This window comes from Macrotis lagotis, chromosome 4 (assembly GCF_037893015.1).
Source record: "Macrotis lagotis isolate mMagLag1 chromosome 4, bilby.v1.9.chrom.fasta, whole genome shotgun sequence".
NCBI lineage: Eukaryota > Metazoa > Chordata > Mammalia > Peramelemorphia > Peramelidae > Macrotis > Macrotis lagotis.
In genome coordinates, this window is record NC_133661.1 from 102471764 (window position 1) to 102494241 (window position 22478).

General features: G+C 35.5%; 1 protein-coding gene across 2 annotated transcripts in view; it reads left to right on the forward strand.

The window, feature by feature from the left end:
* Nucleotides 1-722: 722 nt before the first annotated feature.
* The window catches only part of LOC141521285 (glycerol-3-phosphate acyltransferase 1, mitochondrial-like), a 35850-nt gene continuing 14094 nt past the window's right edge, over nt 723-22478 (forward strand). Inside the window, exons 1-2 of one of the 2 annotated variants that reach the window (XM_074233714.1) lie at nt 723-1001; nt 21504-21567. The gene's annotated coding sequence lies outside the window, so the exon portion shown is untranslated. The remainder of the gene's footprint in view (nt 1002-21503; nt 21568-22478) is intronic. The other variant, XM_074233712.1, reaches the window with a different exon arrangement.

Genomic DNA, 22478 nt, shown 5'->3' on the forward strand with positions numbered 1-22478 from the left:
AGTACAGAATATCCAAACAAATCTACACATTTGCCGAGCCCACGAATATAAGTCTCTTTCTTTTGAGACCATTACTTCTTTGTCAGGAGATGGACAGCAATCTTTCCTGCCTTACTTTTATGGAATGAATAAGACAATGTGTGTGAAAAACCCAGTATGATATTGTTATTTGGGAAGTTTAAAGTTTCTTCCATTTAACAATCAATCTTCAGTGAGGATTCACTTCTATGAAATTATAATGTAAGTCAGTGGGGAAAAGTACTCATTTTACACACAACTTTTCAATGGCATGGTATTGGAAAGATATAAACTGAAGCCTAGTAATGCCTATTATCTCTCATTTTATTAAAGTGATGCTTCCTTAGAGCATGAACACTGTTTTCTTTGGTGGATTTGCTTTTGAAAGACAAGTATCTGTTGTTCCATGTGACAAGATGAAGCATGAAACTTCGATTACTAAGACTTGGAGCGTCATCCAACCTAGAGGGTGATAGAGAGAGGTACTAGTGTTTGCCCTAGAAATCTTCCCACCACACCAGGCCAAGAGAAGTTAAAGAAGACACCACCTGCTGCATCATTAAATTATAACAAGCCCTGATATTCATTCCAGAAGCTTTGGACTTGTTTGCTCTTCCTAGTGGAAAGGCAATTGTGATTGGCCCACCCAGTAAGAGCTACCATGTCTTATCTCTGGCTGGTTATTATTTGATTAAAAGAGCCTTCCTCCTCCTGCTCAGTTTCAAAACAGAGCACTGGTTGGGGCATTTGTGCCTGGTGAGTTTGCAGTCATCAAAGAGACTACTGAGGTTACTGGAGAACTCTTTAAGACTCTGCTCCACTTCCCATCACCCTGGCTCCACAAATAAGCATCCAGAAAAGCAAGTCCCTGCTTTTAGGTTTTCCTGGCTAGTGGTACCTACCCTTTCCAGCGGTAGGTTGGCTCATTGTGAATTAACCGGTTGCAGACAAACTTCAAACACTCTCAACATCTGAGCAGCCAGGTAACTATTCTATACAGCTCTATTTCTTGTCTCATGGTGGAGAGGATGAAGGAAACTTTGGGCTAAAAGGGGTGGAGGCAGCATTTTCAGTTACTTGGGCCAGGAAAAAATAGAAGCTAAATATGGAGTGTTGAATTCAGAAGCACTTAGAAACACTTCTGGCCACCCAGATCCTTCTTTGGATTCTGAAAATAACAATATCAAAGTCAGGGTGCTTCCTTGTCTGCTGTTTTTCCTGAGAAACAAATAAATGATGATCAATTAATTAAGCTCTGAAAGGTCTTTGCTTTATCATTCTCTTGGTAGCAAACTTTCCTATTACTAGGGGTTCTTAACCTGGTCCAATAAGTTGTTTTTTTAAGAAAAGATTTTGAGGGTTGAATTTTAAAATAACTGACTTCATAATAATGTGCATTTCATTTTTTGCATTTAAAAAACTATATTCTGGAGTCCTTAGGCCTTCTAGAAGGGCCTATGCCACAAGTAAGGTTGAGAACCTTGCTTTATACTTGCTGATTTTGAAGTAACTAGATGGTACAGTGGATAGAAAGCTAGCCCTGGAGTCAGCAGGACCTAGTTCAAATTCAGTCTCAAATACTTATTATTTACTTTCTGTGTGACTGTGGGCAAGTCACTTAACCCTATGCCTCATAAAAAAAAAGACACCACAAATTTACTGATTTTGAATCATTCCTTCTTGGTGCTTTCTTTTCAAGAGTGCATCTCTGAAGGTTAAAAAAAATATTAGTTCCTAAAGCTATATTTAATTCTTTATGCTTCAGCCATTTACAAATGTGTATGGAGTACAAATGTGACTGTTTGCCCTTTGCACTTATTAAAAATCCTGAAGATGCTCTGGACAAAGTTCCTACTTCTGAATTTTCTTTCAAAAGTCTGCTTTCCTTTAAGATTATATTTTATTTGAGATATATTTTCTTTAATTTGAAACATATTCTAAGTTTTTTAGACTAATTATTTTTGGCAAGGCAATGGAATTATGACTTACCCAAGGTTACCCAGCTAAGTATTAAGTATCTGAGGTCAAATCTGAACTCAGGTCCTCCTGATTCCAGGGTCAGTGCTCTGTTCTCTGTACCACCTAACCTCCCTTTTATAGACTTTTAATGGATGAGAAAATTAGCCAGAAATATATATTAAAGAATTTTTCTCTGTGATGAAGATTGAAGTCCTTGTGGTCCTTGATAATTGAAATTATGCAAAGGAAGGATAAAGGGAGAGATTTCACATTTTTAAAGATGCTTGGTGGGGGGGGAAATACATATTTTGAATACAAAGGGAAAAAAGTAGGACTTTTATTGGCTTCATATGAAGTGATGCTTTCAATAAATCCTTTATGCTCTGTGATTTATGAAGCAATCATATAAGTCACTTTTCCTTTACTTGTTTTCTGAGTATTTTTCTAGTTATTTATTTTTTCAATTACATATAAAGATAATTTTCAGCAATCTTTTTTTTGTAAAGTTTTATCCCTTCCACCCTTCCCTTCCTCTCCCTAAGAAAACAAATAATCTGATATAAGTTATCATGTACAATTGTGTTATACATATTTCCATATTATTAAGATTCTTTTTTGGTGGGGGGAAGATTCTGACTCTCTTAAGTCTTGTTTTTCCTTGAATTCCTAATTGCTGTTATCTGAGCTCTAACTAGATTAAGGAACTTGGGTTCTTGAAATGGAGGGCAAAGGGATTTTGTGAACCACAAATCCTGTATGTGCTATGCTATTATGATTTGAATACTTCCTGTTTTCTCACTATATCAATGTTTATTTAACAAGATGAGCTTTTCTCAATGGTTCTGAGTTTGATAGGCAAGGGCCTGTTGTCCCATGTGATAATATGAAGAATTAGGCTTTGGAGAATAGGGATATTCCAGTTCCCTGGTGGGTTGGTCTTGGCCTAAGGAATAGTTAGATTTGCTGGAGAGATGCTGTTCCTCATGATCAAATACAACCTTGGAAACAAAGACAACATAGATTCAGACAAGTGATAGGTGGCAGTTCTATTCTTTAGATAACTTTATACTCAAGGATATGGGATGTTTAAGGGGACTCAATTTGAGGGACTCAGTTCACAGGGGGCAATATAAATCAGTGGATCTCATTTCCCCAGAAAAGGGGATTTTCAGGGAATATCACAACATATATTCTACCTCCTCTCTGACATAGAAGGAATTTAGGCTACTAAGTTGGGGTGCTTCTTTTCTCCCCATAGAGAAGGTTAGCACAGTTATAAATTAGATCTGCAACAGTTCTTCAGAACATGATCTACCCTCTTTCCTTCCTCTACTGCATTGGGTCTAGTCCCCAGAATTCCTAGATATGATTCTGGCAAACATCTTTCGAGCCATTTTTGATCAGGGAATTTTGTTAGGAAAAAGGATTATTCTTTCTGATGCAAAATGGAGCAGTGCTACAAGCAAACCTTCTTTGCTAATGGAACTTCCAAGATTATTAAGACTAGTAAGTGCTATTTGAATGTTTCAGCATCTGAAATGACACAGACCTTCCATTTTAATAACTTCTGGAAGCATAAGTTTGATTGGTATTATATAAGGTTAATGCTTGGGTAGAACTTTGATGGTCATTTGATCTATCTCCCATCAAGCACAAGAGTACTCTCTCCAGCATCCTTGGTAAGTGGTTTTAGTCAGCCTCCACTAGACTAATTTCAATGAAGTTTTCATCCAGACTCCTTTGCTATAACTTCTATCCTTTGATTTTTAGTCCCTTCCCCAGTTAACAGCTACAAGCTCTCTCTGACAATCAATCAACAAGCTTTTATTAAACCCTACTACATATAAACAATAGTCCTAGGTTCTGGAAATACAAAGACAAAAATGAAACAGTTCCTGCCTTTAGGGAGGCTACATTCTATCAGGAGATATCATTTATGCTTACATAAATGTGTATGAAATATGTAAAGGTAATTATTTTGTGAGGGGGAGGGCTTTAATTGTTGGAGGGGAATGGGTAGAGGGAAGAGGAAACTTCATGTAAAAATGATGCTTGAATAATTTTGAATGAAATAAGAGGCATAAAAATGATGGAAGACGATTCTAGAAATGGTGGGGTGGGTGGTGGTGGGGAGGTGTCTTTTGACTTTTACTGCTAATTATCATGCCAATGCACCTGGATTTTTCTTTTTTTTTACATCTAGGGGGAAAAGCAGTCAAGACAGTTGCTCTTTCTCTTCCCTTCCAGCTTGGATTCTTGTAGGATTGTATTGTTGGGCTTTGTTTGTTTATTTGGACCTAGGTTTCCATGAGTATAGATAACTACTACTGTGATTGCATTCCACTATTCATGTAGATTAGCCACTTGCCTGTAGTTTCTCTTCTTAGAAAGCTTTCTGGGACACCTAAAGACTAGGTGACTTTTCTATGATCAAACAGATATTTTGTGCCAATATGTTTTCCTAACCCTAAGACTTGCATTTATATATGCCAAATTGTACCCGAATCCAGCTACTGGTTCTCATTAATCAACAAACTTTCATTAAACACATAATATGTATATGTTAGACATGGGGGATAGAAATAGAAAAGTAGGTTTGTCCCTTCTCTGAAGGAGCTTACAAAATAAATATAGTATATTGTGATTGGGTGGGAATCAAGAAAGTTTGACTTGAGACTTGAATGAAGTTGATAGAAGTAAGTAGGAAGATAGTTTGAATAGAGTTGCATGAGGACCAACTTGGTTGAAGATTAGTGAGAATGAAGGAGAATCCTATGTAATCCATCCTGAAAGACTGGGAATCAGCACTTGAAGACCTTTACAATTCTAATGGAAGAGTTTGTAAATGATCCTAAAGGCAATGGGTAGCTGAAGCTTCTTGATCAGGGAAATGAACATCTGTTTTAAGTCTCTTTAGTCAGATTTTGGTAGTTATGTGGTACTCGGGTAGGGTTAAGTGTATGAATGCTCTTAGAAACACTTTTTGATGACTTACATTGTTTGCTCATTTCTGCTCTATAAAAATGCATCTTCAACTGTTTTTTCCTTCCTTTTCCTCTTCACCTAGTGCAGCATTGATCTCATCTCAGGTATGTCCTCAAAGGCAGCTAGTGGTTAGAGCCCTGGTCTTGGAGTCAGAGGAATGAGAGTTTGAATCTAGCCTCAGACATTTGACTCTTACTAGCTTCCTAGCTTTGACTCTTACTTACCTTGGGCAAGTCACTTAACCCTAATTGCCTGAATTCAGGGCTATCTACAATTGTCTTGATCCATATCTGGCCACAGAATCCAGATGACTCTGGAGAAGAAAGTGAGGCTGATGATTTGGTATAGGCCAATTCACACAAATCCAATTCATGTGCTTGCTATGGTACCACATCCCTGATGTGGTTTTCTTCAAAAATGAAGGACAAAGCGTTATTATTATTATTTTATTATTATTATTATCATCATCATTGTTATTATAAGGACCTCAGGGCTTCCCAAGACCTATGATTAGTTCTTATCTTGGCAGGAAGTCTCTAAGAAGCCCTGAGTAAGCCAATTTGGGTCTCAGTATCTAAGTGTTCTTCAGAGGGTTCTGATTACCTCATAGTTATTTTCTGTTTGTTTCCTATTCCTGTCTGACTGCACATTTTTGATGTTTGTATGACCTCTTCATTTCTGATCTTGTTTGCCTGAATTCCTGAAATAAGCATTGTGACCTGCTAACCATGAACCCCCACCATTAGTTGGGTTTCTTATCCTGATACCCCACCAGGAGCTATTCCTGTTTTATCACTGCACAGAGTCCTGGTATAAAACTAACCTCCTCTTAAATGAAAGTCCTCAATCATAGCTTAGGTTAGTCAAAGAGGCAGGATCTAAAAATGTTTGAGCTTGAAGAACCCATTAAAGATTGTCAAGTCAAGCCCCTTTACTTTATAGACAAGGCCCTGAAAGTTATTATACCATGCCCAAAGTGACAGAACTGGAGTTACAGTCTGGGTTATATGACTCATCTTCACAATTCCAAATAAGTGCTCTTTCTACTCTACCCAATGATCTCAGTTGAAGATGGGAAATTGTGCACAGAACAAGACTTTCTCCAAGGCCCATTTGCAAAATTATCAATTTAATTTTTTACCCCTTCCTATTTCTATCAGAGTCTTTCCTTCCCTCTAATGTAAGAGGGGGGAACCTTTTTTCTGCCAAGGTCATTTGGATATTTATAACTTTATTCACAGGCTATATTTGATCAAACATTTAATCCATCCTTAAAAGGCTACCACATTTATTGAATTTGGAGTCCTACCTATAGTGACCTTGGCAATGGCAGACCAGTATGGCCCTCTTCCCCTTCCTTTGCTTAATGCCTTTTCTCTCTACTCCCCTTTCCTATTCCAGTTGATCCCCAGTGTCTTCACATAGCCAAGAATCCCAAAAGAAAATTCTTAGGAAAGTATTAATGTCTGAAAAGGATGGGATGTAGTATTCTCTCTTCAAAAGGATTTGAACTTTTAAATAATGATGCTCATTAAGCCAAAGAACTGAATTTCTCATATTAAAATGTTAAGAATTGTGGTAGATCATAGGGGAGATATTTCAGGCAAGGGAGGGAGTAAAGAGCCTGTTTAGTAAGTAGACTTATTCCTGGACATCAAGAAATGTTGATATCTGCCTTGAAACAGCAATGTACTATCATCATCAACACAGCCTAAAGATTGTTTGAAGTAGGAGAATAGACATATTGTGTTCCTGAAAGATAGAACCAAGTTAATCCCTTCCTTTCTGCCCTAGTCTAGTTCACTTCTCCCTGATTGACTCACTTATTCCATTACTACCTCCAGTGAAGGGTGGTCTAGCCTAGCTTTTTTGACTGCATTTAATTTTCTTTTTATGAACTCTCAGGGCAAGGCCTTACAACAGTTCATCCAAAGGGGGTGGGGGTGGGGTGGGGGACTATTTAGCATCTTTTCTAGACAAAATTAGAAATTATTATTCATTTTGAGATGGGCTCATATCCTGAGAAATTGAAATTTGAAAGTCTCAGTGAAAGAAATAATTGGCAAAGGACCCACCTGTAACATTATAAAGTAGGAAATATTGGTTTTTGATTTCTTCCTCTCTCTCCTGTTTGGGTCATTTCTTCCTTCCTGATGCCCATCTAGTGGTTAACTCTCCCCTAAGTATTGTTCTTGCTCTTAACTGGTTTTCAACTAATCCCTAGGGTTATTCTAGCTTATTATTATTATTATTAATCACCTTACATTTATATAACACTTTAAAGTTTGCAACACTTTTTTCACAACAACCCCAAGAGGTAGGTACTATAAATATTAGCCCCATTTTACAGATAGGAAACTGAAACTCAAGAAATTTGTGACTTACCTATATAGCCTCAAATAGTAAGTAACAGAATATGCTCTGAGCCTAGGTCTTCTGCCTCTCATGTTCTTTTGCCTCTATTTACCATGCTATCTCTCTAGGCACAAAGTGAAAACAGCTGAAGGTGTGATCACTTCCAGAGATACTGAATGCTTTTTCATAGGGACCTTAGAAACCAAACTAGTTTTTAGATTCAAGGGAATGGAGCTAATGAGTGGAAAAGGGGAGAGGAGTGATTAGTTTAAAACAAAATAAAATTACTATCATACCACCATCATCACCACTATCATCTTGAATTGCAGCCAGGGAACCTGTATTCCCATCAAGTTTCAGTTATGTCAATAATTCAAAGTGTGACCTTGTATAAGTCATCTCACTTCTCTGGATCTGTTTTCCTGATTGCAAAATAAGGAGTTTAGATTACCTAATTTCTAAAGTTCCTTCCAGCTCTAAAATTTTAAAATTTAAATAAAATATGGGTTGCCAGTATTAAGTAGGATGGATATTTAAGAAAGGGTAAGCCTAGTCTTTTCCAGCAACTCCTAGTGAATATTTGAGAAATTTGAGAATAATGAAATTTGACTGTTAAGTAGGAAAATACTGACTTTGGAATCAGAGGGTTTGGACTTAAAACTTAATCTCGGATACATACTATATGTGTGACCTTGGGTAAGTCCCTTAATTGCATTGGACCTCAATTTCCTCATTTGAAAAATGAGTGTTGAACAAGCTTGCCTCTTTGATTCCTTCCAACTCTAAATCTAGCCTCTGAAGTATGCTAGAATATAAGAAATGAGTGGAGAAGGAAATGGCCAACCACTCTAATATTTTTCCCAAGAAAATCCCAAGTGGGGTCATGAAGAGTTGGACTTGACTGAAATGACTCAACAATAAAATAAGAAATAATAGGCTGAAAAAAATAGAAAGTTGAATCCCAAACCCCCAAAAAATGAATTTTTCAAAGGGGTCACAATGGGAAGGTGAAATCTTGTTTAAAATAGAAATGTCAATCACATCTTATCTATCCCTCATGAACTGTTTAATTTGAGAGGAAGTGTAGAACCCAGTCTGCCAGCCTCTAGAATAAGTCTTGGAAGCATGCAGCTCTCTTGGTTTTACACTGCATCACTTCTAATTAAAATCCTCCATCATTGCTCTGATTCTGTTGGAACAACACCCTATATCCCTCCCCACATCAGCAAGCAGACATAATTTTACCCTTTTCCCAGGTCTGGTTGCTTCTGGAGCTTTGGATTTGCCATGAACTAGTTCTTTTGTAGAGCTGAAGTATAGTGGATATTGAAGTGTTTCTACAGAATTTAATCCACAACCCAGCTTAGAGATAAAGATTGCCCAAAATAAGATGAATTTGAAAGAAAACAGCAACCATTTTCTCAGAGCTGTTTGTGTAGCAGGGTCTCTGGGATGAAAAGAATTCCTAGTTCAGCTGGTATGTGCTATGGAACTTTAATTAACTTGGCATAGGTGCTAGTAGTTAAAGGACATGTCTATAAAGTTTTGATTGATTGTTGGAATGAATACCAAGAAGAGAGTCACACAGAGATGGCAAAGAAAAGCCTGTGGTTATTAGTGCTTCAAAGGAAGAGACCTGTATGAAGCAGACAGAAAATTACAAGTACAAGGAGCTGGACCTTAGAGATTGCAATCCATTCCTACCATTAATTTATTTTTTCAGATGAGGAAGCTGTCTGTGAGGAGGGTTCATTGAAGTGATTTGCCTAAAGGTCACATGGTTAATAAGTGAAAATGGGGACTTGCTTCTTATCAATAGCTTCTTTGGGGGTATAAACCCAGTAATGGAATCTCTGGTTCAAAGGGCATGGATATTTTAGTCACTTTATTTGCATAGGTCACTCTCTTTTATAATCTGCTGAGCTATTAGCAATTCTAACTCTGCAGACAAAAGAAAAATTCTTTATAATTTCACCCTGTAGCTTTGAGACACACATGGCTAGAAACAGGTCCAAAATTGGGAGCAACTGTCCTGTCTTCTGTCAGCTCAGAACTGAGTGACCTATTTCAGAGAAGGTTAAGGCCTGCTCAGTCCTCACTATGCAATCTACATCCTTTCCTAGGAAAAAAAAAAACTTGCTTCATAATTGAGAAAGGAAATCAAGTTTGCCAGGGATGGATAGTTCAAAAGCAGAAAGTGTCACAGTCTGTCAAAAAGGGCTTCCTTTGTATTCATGAAATTCTATAATGGATTCGTGAAAATCTAGGAGTGTATTATTTACCTCAGAAATCAGAAACAACTGAAATAAAAACCATCCAACCTGTACTCTTATTTGTTCCATTGTGTTTTTTAAATAGTCCATCATGTAATTTTTATAGCTATAGGTCAATCTTAAGTTAGCTCAGAACACCAATTCCATTTATAACTAGCCTATAAAATGTGATGAAAGATTCAGTCATTTAAATCACTGTACCATTTTTAAAATGGTACTTCCTCTAGGCCAGGATTGGTATTGTCCAGGAACCCTAGATTCTCCGGGGTTTATTCAGCAGAATTAGAGAAGAGAACTAACAAAACTGACTAAATTTGCCCAGATGTAACCAATTCATTTATTCACATTCATTCATAAAACACCTATTATGTGCAAAGGATTGTCTAGGCACATTAAAAATTCCTGCAATAAAGTAAATTAGTCACCAGATCTTCCATCTTAGCCTTTCCAATGTCAAGATGCATGGCAGCTCAGTATTGGAAGGGCCCTTGGAAGTTGTCAAGTCCAACTCAGACCTGAACAAGAATCCCCATAGTCCATAGATAATGTTCCTAACAAAAGATCTCTCAATGAGGGACTTAAGGTGGAACACTGAATAGAATACTAGACCTGGACTCAGGAACATCAGAGTTCAAAGTCAGCCTCAGGACTCAACTGTGTGATCCTCAATGAATCATTTAACTTCTGTTTGTCTCAGTTTTCTTCTCAGTAAAATGAAGATAGTAACAGTGTCTATCTCTCAGGGTTGTTGACAGGAAAAAATGAGAAATTAGTAAAAAACCTAACTCAATGACAGGAATATTGTTGGGACTAAAATCTTAGCTATTATAATTATTTTGTTATTACTTCTTGAGGCAGTTCATTTCTCTTTTTCCACATGGTTTAAAGTTCATTAGACCTCAAGGGTAGGTGAAATAAAAAGTGCTACATAGAGGGTCACACACACACATATATATATATATATATATATATATATATATATACACACAAATACATACATACATACATACATGTATATGTAGATAGGTGGGTAGAATAGGTAGATAGAGATAGAGATAGACAGAAACAGATAGATACAATTATATATAAAGTAGCCATGGAAGTTTTACTTTTGTGAAAGTTTATTTTGTAGTGATATTTGTATAATAGACCAATCTGGAATAGATATTATTACATGTCCATGTAGATGTTTAATAAATAGACTGTAAGTTCCCTGAGGGCAGCAACCATGTCCCCTACAGGATCTTATGCATAGAAGATGCTCTATAAATGTCTGTAGATGATGATTATAATGATATAGTGTATATTTAGATTTTGGAGAGAACAATTTCCTGGCACATAGATATATTCCTATAATAATGCCTATTAATTTTTAATCTTTTCAATTTCTTATTGAATTATTCAAAAGGAATGAATTCTTTTTTAAAATGAAGGAACAATTTTGCAGACTCAACAGTTTTATTCTGACTCACTAGTAGAAACAACAGTATTGAAAGGGAGCTTCTCTCTAGAAGATTCTAGTTCTTTTCCTATTATTGATTCTGTTCCCTATTCTTGGAATTTAGTTGGAACTTAAAGTTAGGCAGGTGAGTGGAAAGAACAGAGAAGAGAGAGCATGAGGAACAGCCAAAGAAAATGATTAGAGCTGAGAGATGGAGAGTCTTATTTGTTGAACACATGGTGTCATGGAATCAGGGCTGGTAGGAAACTTAGAGGTCAAATAGTACTATCTCATCATTTTATAGATATAGAAGAATTTGAGACCTGGAAATGTTTTTATAAATAATATTTTATTTTCACCAATTATATGTTTAAACAATTTCTAAATACCTTTTTAAAGTTTTGAGTTCCAAATTTTATCTCTCCCTCCTTCCCTCTCCTCCCTGCTCCCTGAGATGTAAGCAATCGAATACAAATTGTACATGTGCAATCATGTAAAACATTTCAACATTAATCATTTTCTACAAGAAGACTCAAAAAAAATAGAATGTTTCATTCTGCATTCAGAAAATATCAGATCTTTCTCTGGAGGTAGATAGTATGCTTCATCATGAGTCTTTTAAGCTATAACTTGGATCATTGTATTACTGAAAATAGCTGTCATTCACAGTTCTTTATGGTACAATATTGTTGTCATTATGTATAATGTTCTCTTGTTTCTTCTCACTTTACTTGGTATCAGTTCATGTAAGTCTTTGCAGACTTTTCAGAAATCATCCTGCTTATCATTTCTTATAGTACAATAATATTCCATCATAATTAGATACCATAGCTTGTTTAGCCATTTCCAAATTGATGGGCATCCCCTTGATTTACAATTCTTAGTCATCACAAAAAGATCTGCCATAAATATTTTTGTACAAATAGGTCCTTTTTTTTGTTTTTGTTTTTGAATATAGATCTAGTAGTGAGAACTAGAAATATTAAGAAATTTGCCTAGGTTCACCTAAGAAGTAAGCAAAAGAGGGCCCAGGCTCTCTAACTACAAATCCATTTTTCTTTCCATTGTCCCCATGCTCCCCATGGACATATTTGCAAATGTTTACTCTCCCAGAGGTTATATTATCTTTATGATAAAGGGTTGAACACAATATTTGTCAATGAATGAATGATTTTAAACCTTTGGGAAAGACTAATATAAAAAGTTAGTCAATTTATAAGGTTTTTCAAAACTTCTCCCTCTCCCCCCAGGTTGATTATTCTTGGAGAAATCATGTATAATATTTTTGTTTATGTTTAAAATTGGAATAGAATTGATAAGATGTCTTGTTCCAAGTCCTTTGATGGATTCCATTACCTGACATGATCTTAGAATTATAAAATATTAGAATTCAAAGGAAACTTAGAACCTGAGACTCAGAGAAGTGGTAACTTATTCAATTTATTACTAACAGTTATATGATTAGCTTGGTTCTGTTCCCCTTTTCCCCACCCCCATACCTTATTCCCTAATTTTTAAAAACATTTTTTAAGGAAAAATCATTTATACTTGAAAATAAGAAAAACCTATTTGAGGGGAAAGAGTCATGTAGACCATAACAATCCATAAAAATTCTACTTCTTATTGTACAGATAAGGAAACTGAGACCCAGAGAGTCTAAATGACTTGCCCAAAGGTTACAAAGTTTATAATATGTGTCAGAATTATAATCTAAACCTTTTTCTGGTGACAAATTCAAAGTCCACTAAAAACCATGACACAGAGAGAACCTTACTCCGAGAAAACATTTGCCAGTAATGGTGAAAGACATTTGAATATTCTTGACTAATACTTCTGGGATTTCTGTGCTGTTAGAGAAAGTGGAATTTTTAATCCTCATTCTTACTAATTGGAGCAGAAAAAGTAGATTAACCATTTTATCTCCTCATAGTAGCTGTGGTTTATACACAGCTATGCTTAGGCACTATGGCAGACCCCCAAATATTGCAGACCGCTGCCAACCAGATTACTTCAGTCCAGCAAAGCATGATAGAAACTTCATCTTTGTTTCAGGTCCTCTGCCTGCCCATTACTCACTATGAATCCAATCCCCATATCACCCTAGAGATGGCAAAGTGGATATTTTTCTTTAATGCTGAAATTCCATCTCCTAAACTATTTGAATTGCTGAACTGCTGAGTGCAAGTTCAGATTAATCCACTTACCCTAAGAGGTTGCATAAGGTTTTCTGTACCAGATTAGACCAGTGATTTAAGTCTTACGTTTTAGACTGTAGCCAGTAATTCAGACTCTCATCTCATATCCTTAAGTTTAAAAAAAAAAGGCAAGTCTTTCAGCTGGAGGTTTGATATGGGTGAGGGGGTAATTTAATACATCCCTTCCTCTGATGTTGGCTCTTTGGGACTCACTTAAAAATAGTGAAATCTCGAAACAAAATCCTTTAAATGTTGCTATATCATAGGCATGTAGAAAGATAGAATGATATAGTTGGAAAGGGCTTTGGAGGTCATCTATTCCCCTTCACATTATAGGTAAAGAAACTGAGACCTAGGGAAAAGATGTGACTTTGTCAAGGTCAAATAGTTCTTGTGAGAATAAAGACCTCTCTTTACTTTTATTTCTATGACTCTTTCCTCCTCACTACCAACCAGATTTTTATTCAAGAAGTAAATCTATCATGACATTCTCAAGTGAGGGGAACCTTAATTTGTGACATGAACCCTTTTGACTATAACCTGGATCCAGATTGATGTTATCTCTCTAGAAGATTCTAGTTCTTTTATTGTCATGAATCTGTTCCTTATTCTTGCAATTTAGTTGGAACTTAAAGAAAGTTTTGGCAGTCCAGTAAAGGTTATAGACCCCTTCTAAGAATGTTTTTAAAAATAACAATTGAAGGAAATACTGAATTTCTTCATTTTATATATCTTTATATATATATTATATATATATATATATATACATATTATATATATATGATATTTCCCATCCAAGTTAATGGGTCTTGTGGAATCCCTTGGGCATCTATGGACTCAAAGGTTAAGATTCCAACTATAGTATAGTATAAAGTTAATATTAGAGGAAATACAATCTCTTACCTTATTTAATTTCTCCTATAGTGCTTTAGGGGTCATTGTAATAAAGACTAAGAATATAAATAACCAGTTATTTATAATTCCTTTTCATTTCTCCTTTTTTTAATCTTATCTACCCAAGTCTATAACTAACCATGTATAATAGTTCTTTAACTGTCTCCCTGACACATCAGACAAGTACATTGCATGTAATGGGTGCCTAGGAAATGATTGTTGTACCAAATTGAATGTGAAATATGCATATTAATTCTTAGTGATCAGTTTAAGACTTTGTTCTTTTTCTGAAAGACAGAGACATTCATTAAAACTTTAAAAGGTTTGAGAATTCTACTAAGGTTTGGACTCTTGTTGACCCATTTGTTCATCACTGAGAATGAATATTTGATTGATATAGGCTTCTACTTTTCAATTAATAAACATTTATTAAGTACCTACTCTACATTAGCTACTGTACTAAGTACTATTGATAGAAATGCAAAAACAAAAAGTGTCTACCCTCAAAGAGCTTACAATCTATAGGAAGAGGACAGGAGTTTTGAGGGAAATAAAAGGTCAGTGAAGGTATTAAAGGGAGGGACAAAGTGGGAAGGTCAGAGTAGTACCAAATAATGTATTCAGGTGAGAAACAAGTTGATCTGAGATGTGCTCCCTCTTTAAGAGGGACAGAGGTGGTGATGAGGTAGAGTCTTAGGGCTAATGGAATGTTGCAAGATGAGGTTTTCCCAACAATGACCTTTCTTGGGCATGGTAGAAAAAAAGTCAGAGAAGTACCTCCTTTGAGTGCCCACTTCTAACAGTGCCTGTAAAGAAAGGTGAAAGGTCTTAGAATCAGAATCAGAATCAGAATCAGTGCTTAGTGTCACCATTTTACATGTAAGAAATAAGGAGGTAATAGTCTACTGGTATTCTTCTATAAGGGAGCACCATAGTTTAAGCTGGGGGCTTAATCAGACTGAGAGGGCAACCAGCTTGGTGAAAGGTCTAGAATTCATACTGTACAAAATTAGTTCAAAGAAATGGGGATGATTAGCAAGGGAAAAGGATAGACTCAGGGGACCATGCATGCTTTATTCAATTTTTTGAGAAACTGTCATATGGAAAAGGTTGTTAGACTTGTTCTGTTTGAACTTAGTGGGCTGAACTAAGAGCTGTAAGAAGAAATCAAAGAGAGGCAAATACTCCTTAACTAACAATTATATCTGTCCCAATATAGCATGAACTACCTGGAGAGGTTGTAGGTTTCCTCTCATTGAAAGTTTTCAAGTAGAGACAGGTGACTACTTTTCAGGCATATTATACTGGGGATTTTTTTTAAAGATATATACATTAGACCAAATGGCTATTGAAGTTTCTTAAAACTTTCAAATTTCATGTTTCTTTAATTCTCTGATTTTAGAAGACACTCAAATGACATTAACCAGTGAAGGGTGTTGCTCACATTTACAAAACTAATAGGTGTCAGTATTCAGATCATCTGAACCTCAGTCCATTGTCTTTCCTGTTACATCACACAGCTCAATGCCTACTTATGTGGAGTATACCCATTCCTGGTATTCCAGCAGCAAGGATAGGTTTACACTATTTCAGCCATACTCTTTTATCAATCCCACTTGTGCAACAAGAAAACTAGTGGTTTGAATTGGATCTAAGGCTGGAGAGGACAGTTCAACAGCTTAGCAAACTTTGATTCAGGGATTGAGTCAGTGACCTTGACCTCATTAAATTATCTGTGCTATGTGGATTTTCAACCTTTCTCCTTGATGTTTGGTATCAGCTACTGTTGGAAATTGGAGATGAGTAGGTGGCCTAGGAATTCTTTGCCAGAGGGGCAGCTCTTGTGTTATATCCCATTCACCCGTCTTCTGGGATTTGATGCAAACACATCACCTCAGCTTTTCTTTATGCAGACCCCTGAATCATCTGAGAGATATTCGAACAAATGCAATATCTCTTTGAAATATTACCTTATCTTCCATCTCCAATGTGAACTAAGACTGTGCTAGCACTTAGTGGAAAATCAGCTATTGTAATCTTATAACAGCTCAGGAGAGCTAATAAGTTTCCAGCAACTTAAGCCCACCAGATAATGGTTTTGTCCCTAGTTTCACTCAGAATTCACAGTTCAATTCTCTTCATTAGCATAGCTTTTATACTTGGGGTTCATTGAACAGGTGTGAAAAGTCTAGTGATAGAGGTTTGCCTAATCAACCTTTAAAAGCTGAATTTCCATGAGATAAGTTGCTCTATCTGCTTGCAGAGGGAGTTAAAAGTATTTTCTTTATTTTAAAGGAACTTTGTACTTTACCTTCCGGAGAGTAGGGGGTGGAGATGGGTGAAAGGTGGTCTCTTGGCTAGTCACTTTAGAATTTTTCCATTCAATTAAAATCAAACCAAAATATTATCTACATCCTTCAAGGAAGCCTTCCCTTCCTCTTTAACCCAGACTCAGTGCTCTTTTTTTTTTACAAAATCACCAAAGTACTTTATCTTTGTGCTACTCATTTGGTGATTTGTATGATTTGTTTTTTTTTTTATAAAAAGGATTTATGGTGACTTTTATTTTTACTTATCATTTCTCAATAATATCCTTTCCATTGAATCCCTTTTCTTATAACACAGAAAAACAATTAAACCCAATCCTTTGAATGGAAACCTCTTCTGTCCTATTATTTACCCACTTTTCTATTTTTTTTATCCAGGTTAAGATGAGCATTATTGTAATTTTAGACTTTCTCAGCAGTTCAGAGATGAAGACCATGACATCAGAGGTGATGCCATGATAATCCCATCCATTGGATTTTGAGTGTGGGTGTGCTACACCAAGTCAGCGGCTTCACTTTCTCTTCCAGAGTTAATTGACTCCAGTGACCAGATATGAATCAGGATAACTGGAGATGGCCCTAGATTCAAAACAATGAGGGTTAAGTGACTTGCCCAAGGTCACACAGGTAATAAGTGTCAAGTGTCTGAGACTGGATTCAAACTCCCATCCTCCTGACTCCAACACCAGTGCTCTATCCACTAAGCCCCTCAGAAATTCTTTCTAGGGTAGCTAGGTGGTGCAGTGGATACAGCCAGTTGACCCTGGAGGAGACAGTGAGGCTGGTGACTTAGCACTGCACTCCCTCACTCAAATCCAATTCATGTGCTTATCAGGGCATCTTATGATGTCATGGTCTTCTTGGGAAATGAATGACAAACATTATTCCCACCTCTCTACTGAGGAAGGAGAAGTTTTTCAATATCTGTTTTTCGGACTATTAACTTCTGACTTGAATTCTGGGCATGTGGTCCTGAGGATGTCATTTGATTTTTTGGGGTTCCTATTTTCTCTTCAAGAGAGATAATAATACCTATATTACTCACCTCCCTGTGTTCTTGAGAAAACACTTTGCAAATCTTTAAAACCAAATAAACATGAATTAAATGTTATTAATTCTTCTCTTATGGCACATTATAGTCTGTTGCATTTTGTGGAGATTTTGCTTTTCTCTTGTCTCTGCCTCAATCTTGCCCCCAAAATGGGGGTCTTGCCTTGGGCCCTGTTTCTTATTCACTGTAATAGAACTTCTTAACAATAACATCAAACACATATAAAATATTAATTGTCTAAACTAGGGAGTGGAAAGGATGCATAAACTAGATGAAAATATGGTCCCTGTTCTCATGGGTCATGAGGTCTAGAAGGGGATGCAATACAAACCTAGCAAACTGGAATATATCATATTGAATAAGTGCATTTGAGAGTTTCAAAATAGAATGCTATGTGATGTCTTAAGTATTCCTTACCAACTGGTAGGAACAAAGTATTTGGGTTGGGTTTTAGAAGATCACCAGGAATTCAACAACTCAAAAGGATGTAGGAAAGCATCCTGTGCCAGGAAAAAAAAGAGTTTGGGCTAAAACAAAGAGAGGGATGAGAAGAAAGTGTAGATTCTGGAGGTCAGAGAGAACTCTAAGTTTGTCTGGACCAAACTGTGTGGGGCAGGAATATGAAATAAGCCTGAAAAGGAAACATGGTCCCAGCTTAAGAAGAGCCTTGAATGCTAAACAGGGGAGTTTGAACTTTACTAAGCAAATGATAGTAAGCTAACAAACAATGAAGTATCTGAGAAAAACCAAACTAATATCAATATTGTACTCTTCACTCTGATGTCAGAAATAGCTTTTTTATTTAAATCAAGTCAACTTATATCCAAGTCATTCTAGCTTGGAGAAAAAAAGCATCTAAACTGGCATAGAAGTCCATACTTTCTGACAGACTTTCTGCCCAAGAAGATTTAAATTATGAATAAAGAAAATATTTCTTAAAATAAATTCTAGGCTAACATTGAGTAATCATGGCCCTCTCCTATTTCTCCAGGATCACTCCCCTCAAGTAATCTAAATGAATTCCTACCAGGAATCTCTATCTAAAAATCAAGTTGAATAGGAGGCCAGGTGCTTCCAGTAGAATTGAAGAGGTCAATTCCCAGTGCATGGACTCTAGTCTAATACCTTCAGAGAATAAGAGATATTACCTTCTAACCAATTTACCCAATGAAAGACCTTTTTTGTGTCCTCAATCTTATTTATCATCTTCCTTTCCAAGGGGTTTTCCCTAGGAATCTGGAATGGACTTTAGAGGAAAATATTATTTCTTAATTTTTCTAGAGAAATGAAGAAGATTTAAAAAATATTCCTATAGGAATTGAATGACTAAATTCATGCATGAAATAGATTGTTCTGAAAGGTGTATAAAGGGTGGTTTGGAGTGTGAAAAGAGTGGAGCTAGTGAGAGCTCTCAGATTTTTGCAACAGTTCATGTGAATGGCAATGAGCACTTCTGATTAGGGTTTTAGGAAAAGGAGAAGAGATGGAAGAATAGAGGAGTTACAGAAGATAGATTAGATAATATATAGTAGTCTTAAGGAATACATTTGGCACTTAAAATTTTTGTTGATTTTTTTCAAGAGAGTCATAGTCTTGTGCTGTCTCCATGACATCAAAGCAATGACCTAAATAAAGAAAAGAACTAAAACAATTCTGTTTGGTTTGCTTGCCTGGCACTCAACATTCAGTGCCATTGCTGTGTGTGTGTGTGTGTGTGTGTGTGTGTGTGTGTGTGTGTGTGTGTGTGTGTTTTCTTTCCACTAAACTGAATTATTGTTTTGGTGTTCTGTAGGGATAATATAACCAGTGCTTTCATTTTGAAGGTACGTAAATTTAGGTGTGAGTCACACACAGTAGAATTAACATAAACTGGAGCCTTTCCAATGGAACTGGGTAGACAAGTGTCCCTAACACCCTTTTCCTATGCCATGTAGGAGGATAAATTCCATCTAGTCTTCAAAAATAAAAGAAACAAGGTCAATGAGAAACATCTATTTTATGAAAATTTACCTCCACAAATTGACTTCTTTCTCTATCTCACTATATTATTGAAAGTATAATACCTAAACTTGATCACCTTCCAAAACACACTTCAAAATTTTCATGATCCCATAAACAAGATAAAGTATTGAGATGGTATCAGAGGGAGGGTGTCTGCATATTTGTAACTGGCAGAGCAACTATAGAATGTAATTTGCCATATGAGTCTGGAAGACTCAGGTTGAAAAGCACCAGTCCATCCAATCTGACAACATTTATCAAGTACTTGGGCACTGTGCTATATCTAGAGAGGTATTTGTTCAGTTGTTTCAGACTCTTTGTGACCTCATTTGAAGTTTTCTTGGGAAAGATACTGGAGAAACTTGTGGTTTTCTTCATCAACTCATTTTATAGATAAGGAAACTGAGACAGAGTTAAAGTGGTTTATCCATGATTTATCCAGCTAGTCTCTGGATCTCAAGTTGATCTGAGTCTCTATTCACCAAATTACTCAGCTGCCCTGGGGAGATATTAAAGCTCCCTAAAGCTATGGTTTCAAGCAAAATGAGCCTCTCTTAAAGAAGAGTTTTTCATTGCAATCTTATTGATAAAGTCACATCCAGTCTAAAGTCCAAGATTTTAAATGTCCCTATATTTTATCTATTGACCCCAGAAATCTTTCAAATAATTATTTTACTCTGAAATCCTAGGTGTTAAGTTCAGCATGTCAGTAGCTTCAACTTCTCAAAATAATATTTATTGTCTACTACTTAGAATAGTTGGTAACTATGTCTTTTTGTACATGTCTGAACTGTGGACGTTATCAAGTCATACAGCTAATACTGATTAAAATGGTAAGTTTCTAGTGTTTTCTGTTCTCTTGAATAAAAATTATTCAGTAGAATTTGGGAAGAGTAATAATAATTTACTCTCCTGATAATTTTGAATCTGATTAGAATTCATTACTATTTATTAAATGGGACTACTAATTCAGCAGGTAGTTTCAAAACAATGTCTATCATTGCCATGAAAAAATAATTTATTAGATGCTTAATGTGGTGTGAACATATGATATTCTGTATGTCATAAGGCAAATTAGAAATCTTATTTTTTTCTAATACTTAAGCCACTAGTGTGAATCTAAATATAATTAGGTTATTATCCAGAGAATATTTATGCAAGGAGTCTTTAGTTAACATGGTAGAGTGAATACTCACACCTAAGTCCATTTCCCCTTAATTGCACATAAAAGGAATTCACCAAATAACATAAAATAACAACAACATAGAAGATAAAACAAGAGAAATTCTTAGAAAAAGAACTGATTAAAAATAGACTAAAAAGAATCCAAGACAATATCATGATTAAATAATTAAATAATATATCGGCCTAAAGGAAAAGGAGGAGAAATTTCCAGGAGATTGGCAAAATACTTCACTAAATACAACTAGAGCTTCCCTCTCTCCAGAACAAGCATGGAATTACTTTAAGATTGATAATCTTAAGAAGAATTAAAGGAAGATAATAAGGTGGGAAATGAGACATCTCAAAGAATTTCAAAAGAAAAAGACATTGGACAATTTTAATAAAGCTGTGAATACTATGAAAAAGACTAAAACAAAGATGGATCTCAAAGGCACCGACATGAAAGAATAAATAATAGCGTTTGGGCCAAAAGGTTATAAATGTGGAAGAACATTTAAAGTCTCTACAAATTAAAATAATTGATCTTAAAGACAGATGTAATTTGAGAATCCTGTGACCAATTTTAATAGTATAAGTTGACCTAAAAACTTCAAATACTCTGTTCAAAGATGGCTAATGAATGTTGCAAAAAGATTTTGACATCATGGTTATGTATGGCTGTGAAATTATACCTGTTACTTTGATAATATTTGACATATTTTTGTTGCATATATTTAATTGATTATTATTTTTATTATTTGTTGAATATTTTTATTATTTCTCACATTATAGCACATCATTTCTTAAATACCTTATAGAACATTATTTCTTACATTATAGCACATTAAACCTCACAACAGCCAGGATTTATGATTGGACAGCCATTATCACTTTCATTTTTCAGGTAAGAACGAGGACATATTTTTAAGAAAACAGGACATCTGGGAAAGGGGGAAAGAAAAACATTCATCCAAGATTTACCATATAAACCCACAGCATAAAGAACACACCCTTACCAAATAACTCACAAATTTAAATCTGTCTTGAACTTTCCAAATAACAGATTATGAAAGAATATTTTTTCTTGTAATAAAATGCAAAAAAAAAGGAAATGAACTCTCAGAGGCATTTTTCAAAATATTTCAATAATTTGGAAGAGTAACATTTAATATATGTTCATTGACTCTCATTCATTTCAGAATTTGATTGGTGTAATTCATATCACTGTGCATTGGCCTCAAGTTACCTTTTATTTAGCAAATTGTTTTTCTGTGAATCAATAAGTATAAGCAAGATTTTAAGGAGAAAATTCTCAATTTTTAAGTGAATCAACTTTTGATTCAAAGTACCTGAAAAATCTCTTACTCTTTGACTTCAAAACAATTTGATATTCTAATTGCAAATGATTCATTCATTAAAATAGCTAATCTATTAGGAACTCTATTATGTCACAGCTTGAGTTCAATATTTCTATACTTGAACCTAATGACATTTCATTTAAGATTCTATAATTTGGACTTATTAATTGACATCTGTTGTAATTGATGACATTTTATCCTAATTGATGACATTTTAAAATATTTTGAAATCATTTAGATAAAGTCCTGACTGAAAGCAATGCAATTATCCTCTTCTTTTTCAGCATCCTCATCCTGAAAATTCTCTTATCTCTGGCCTTGCAAATTTGTTTGCCCAAATATTGAAAGGAACAGCATTGAGGACAATTCAGGGATTTTAAAATACATTATACAAGGATTAGTTTAAGGAATTAGTTTTGTTCAACCTAGATAAAGAAGACTTGAGAATGGTGGTGGG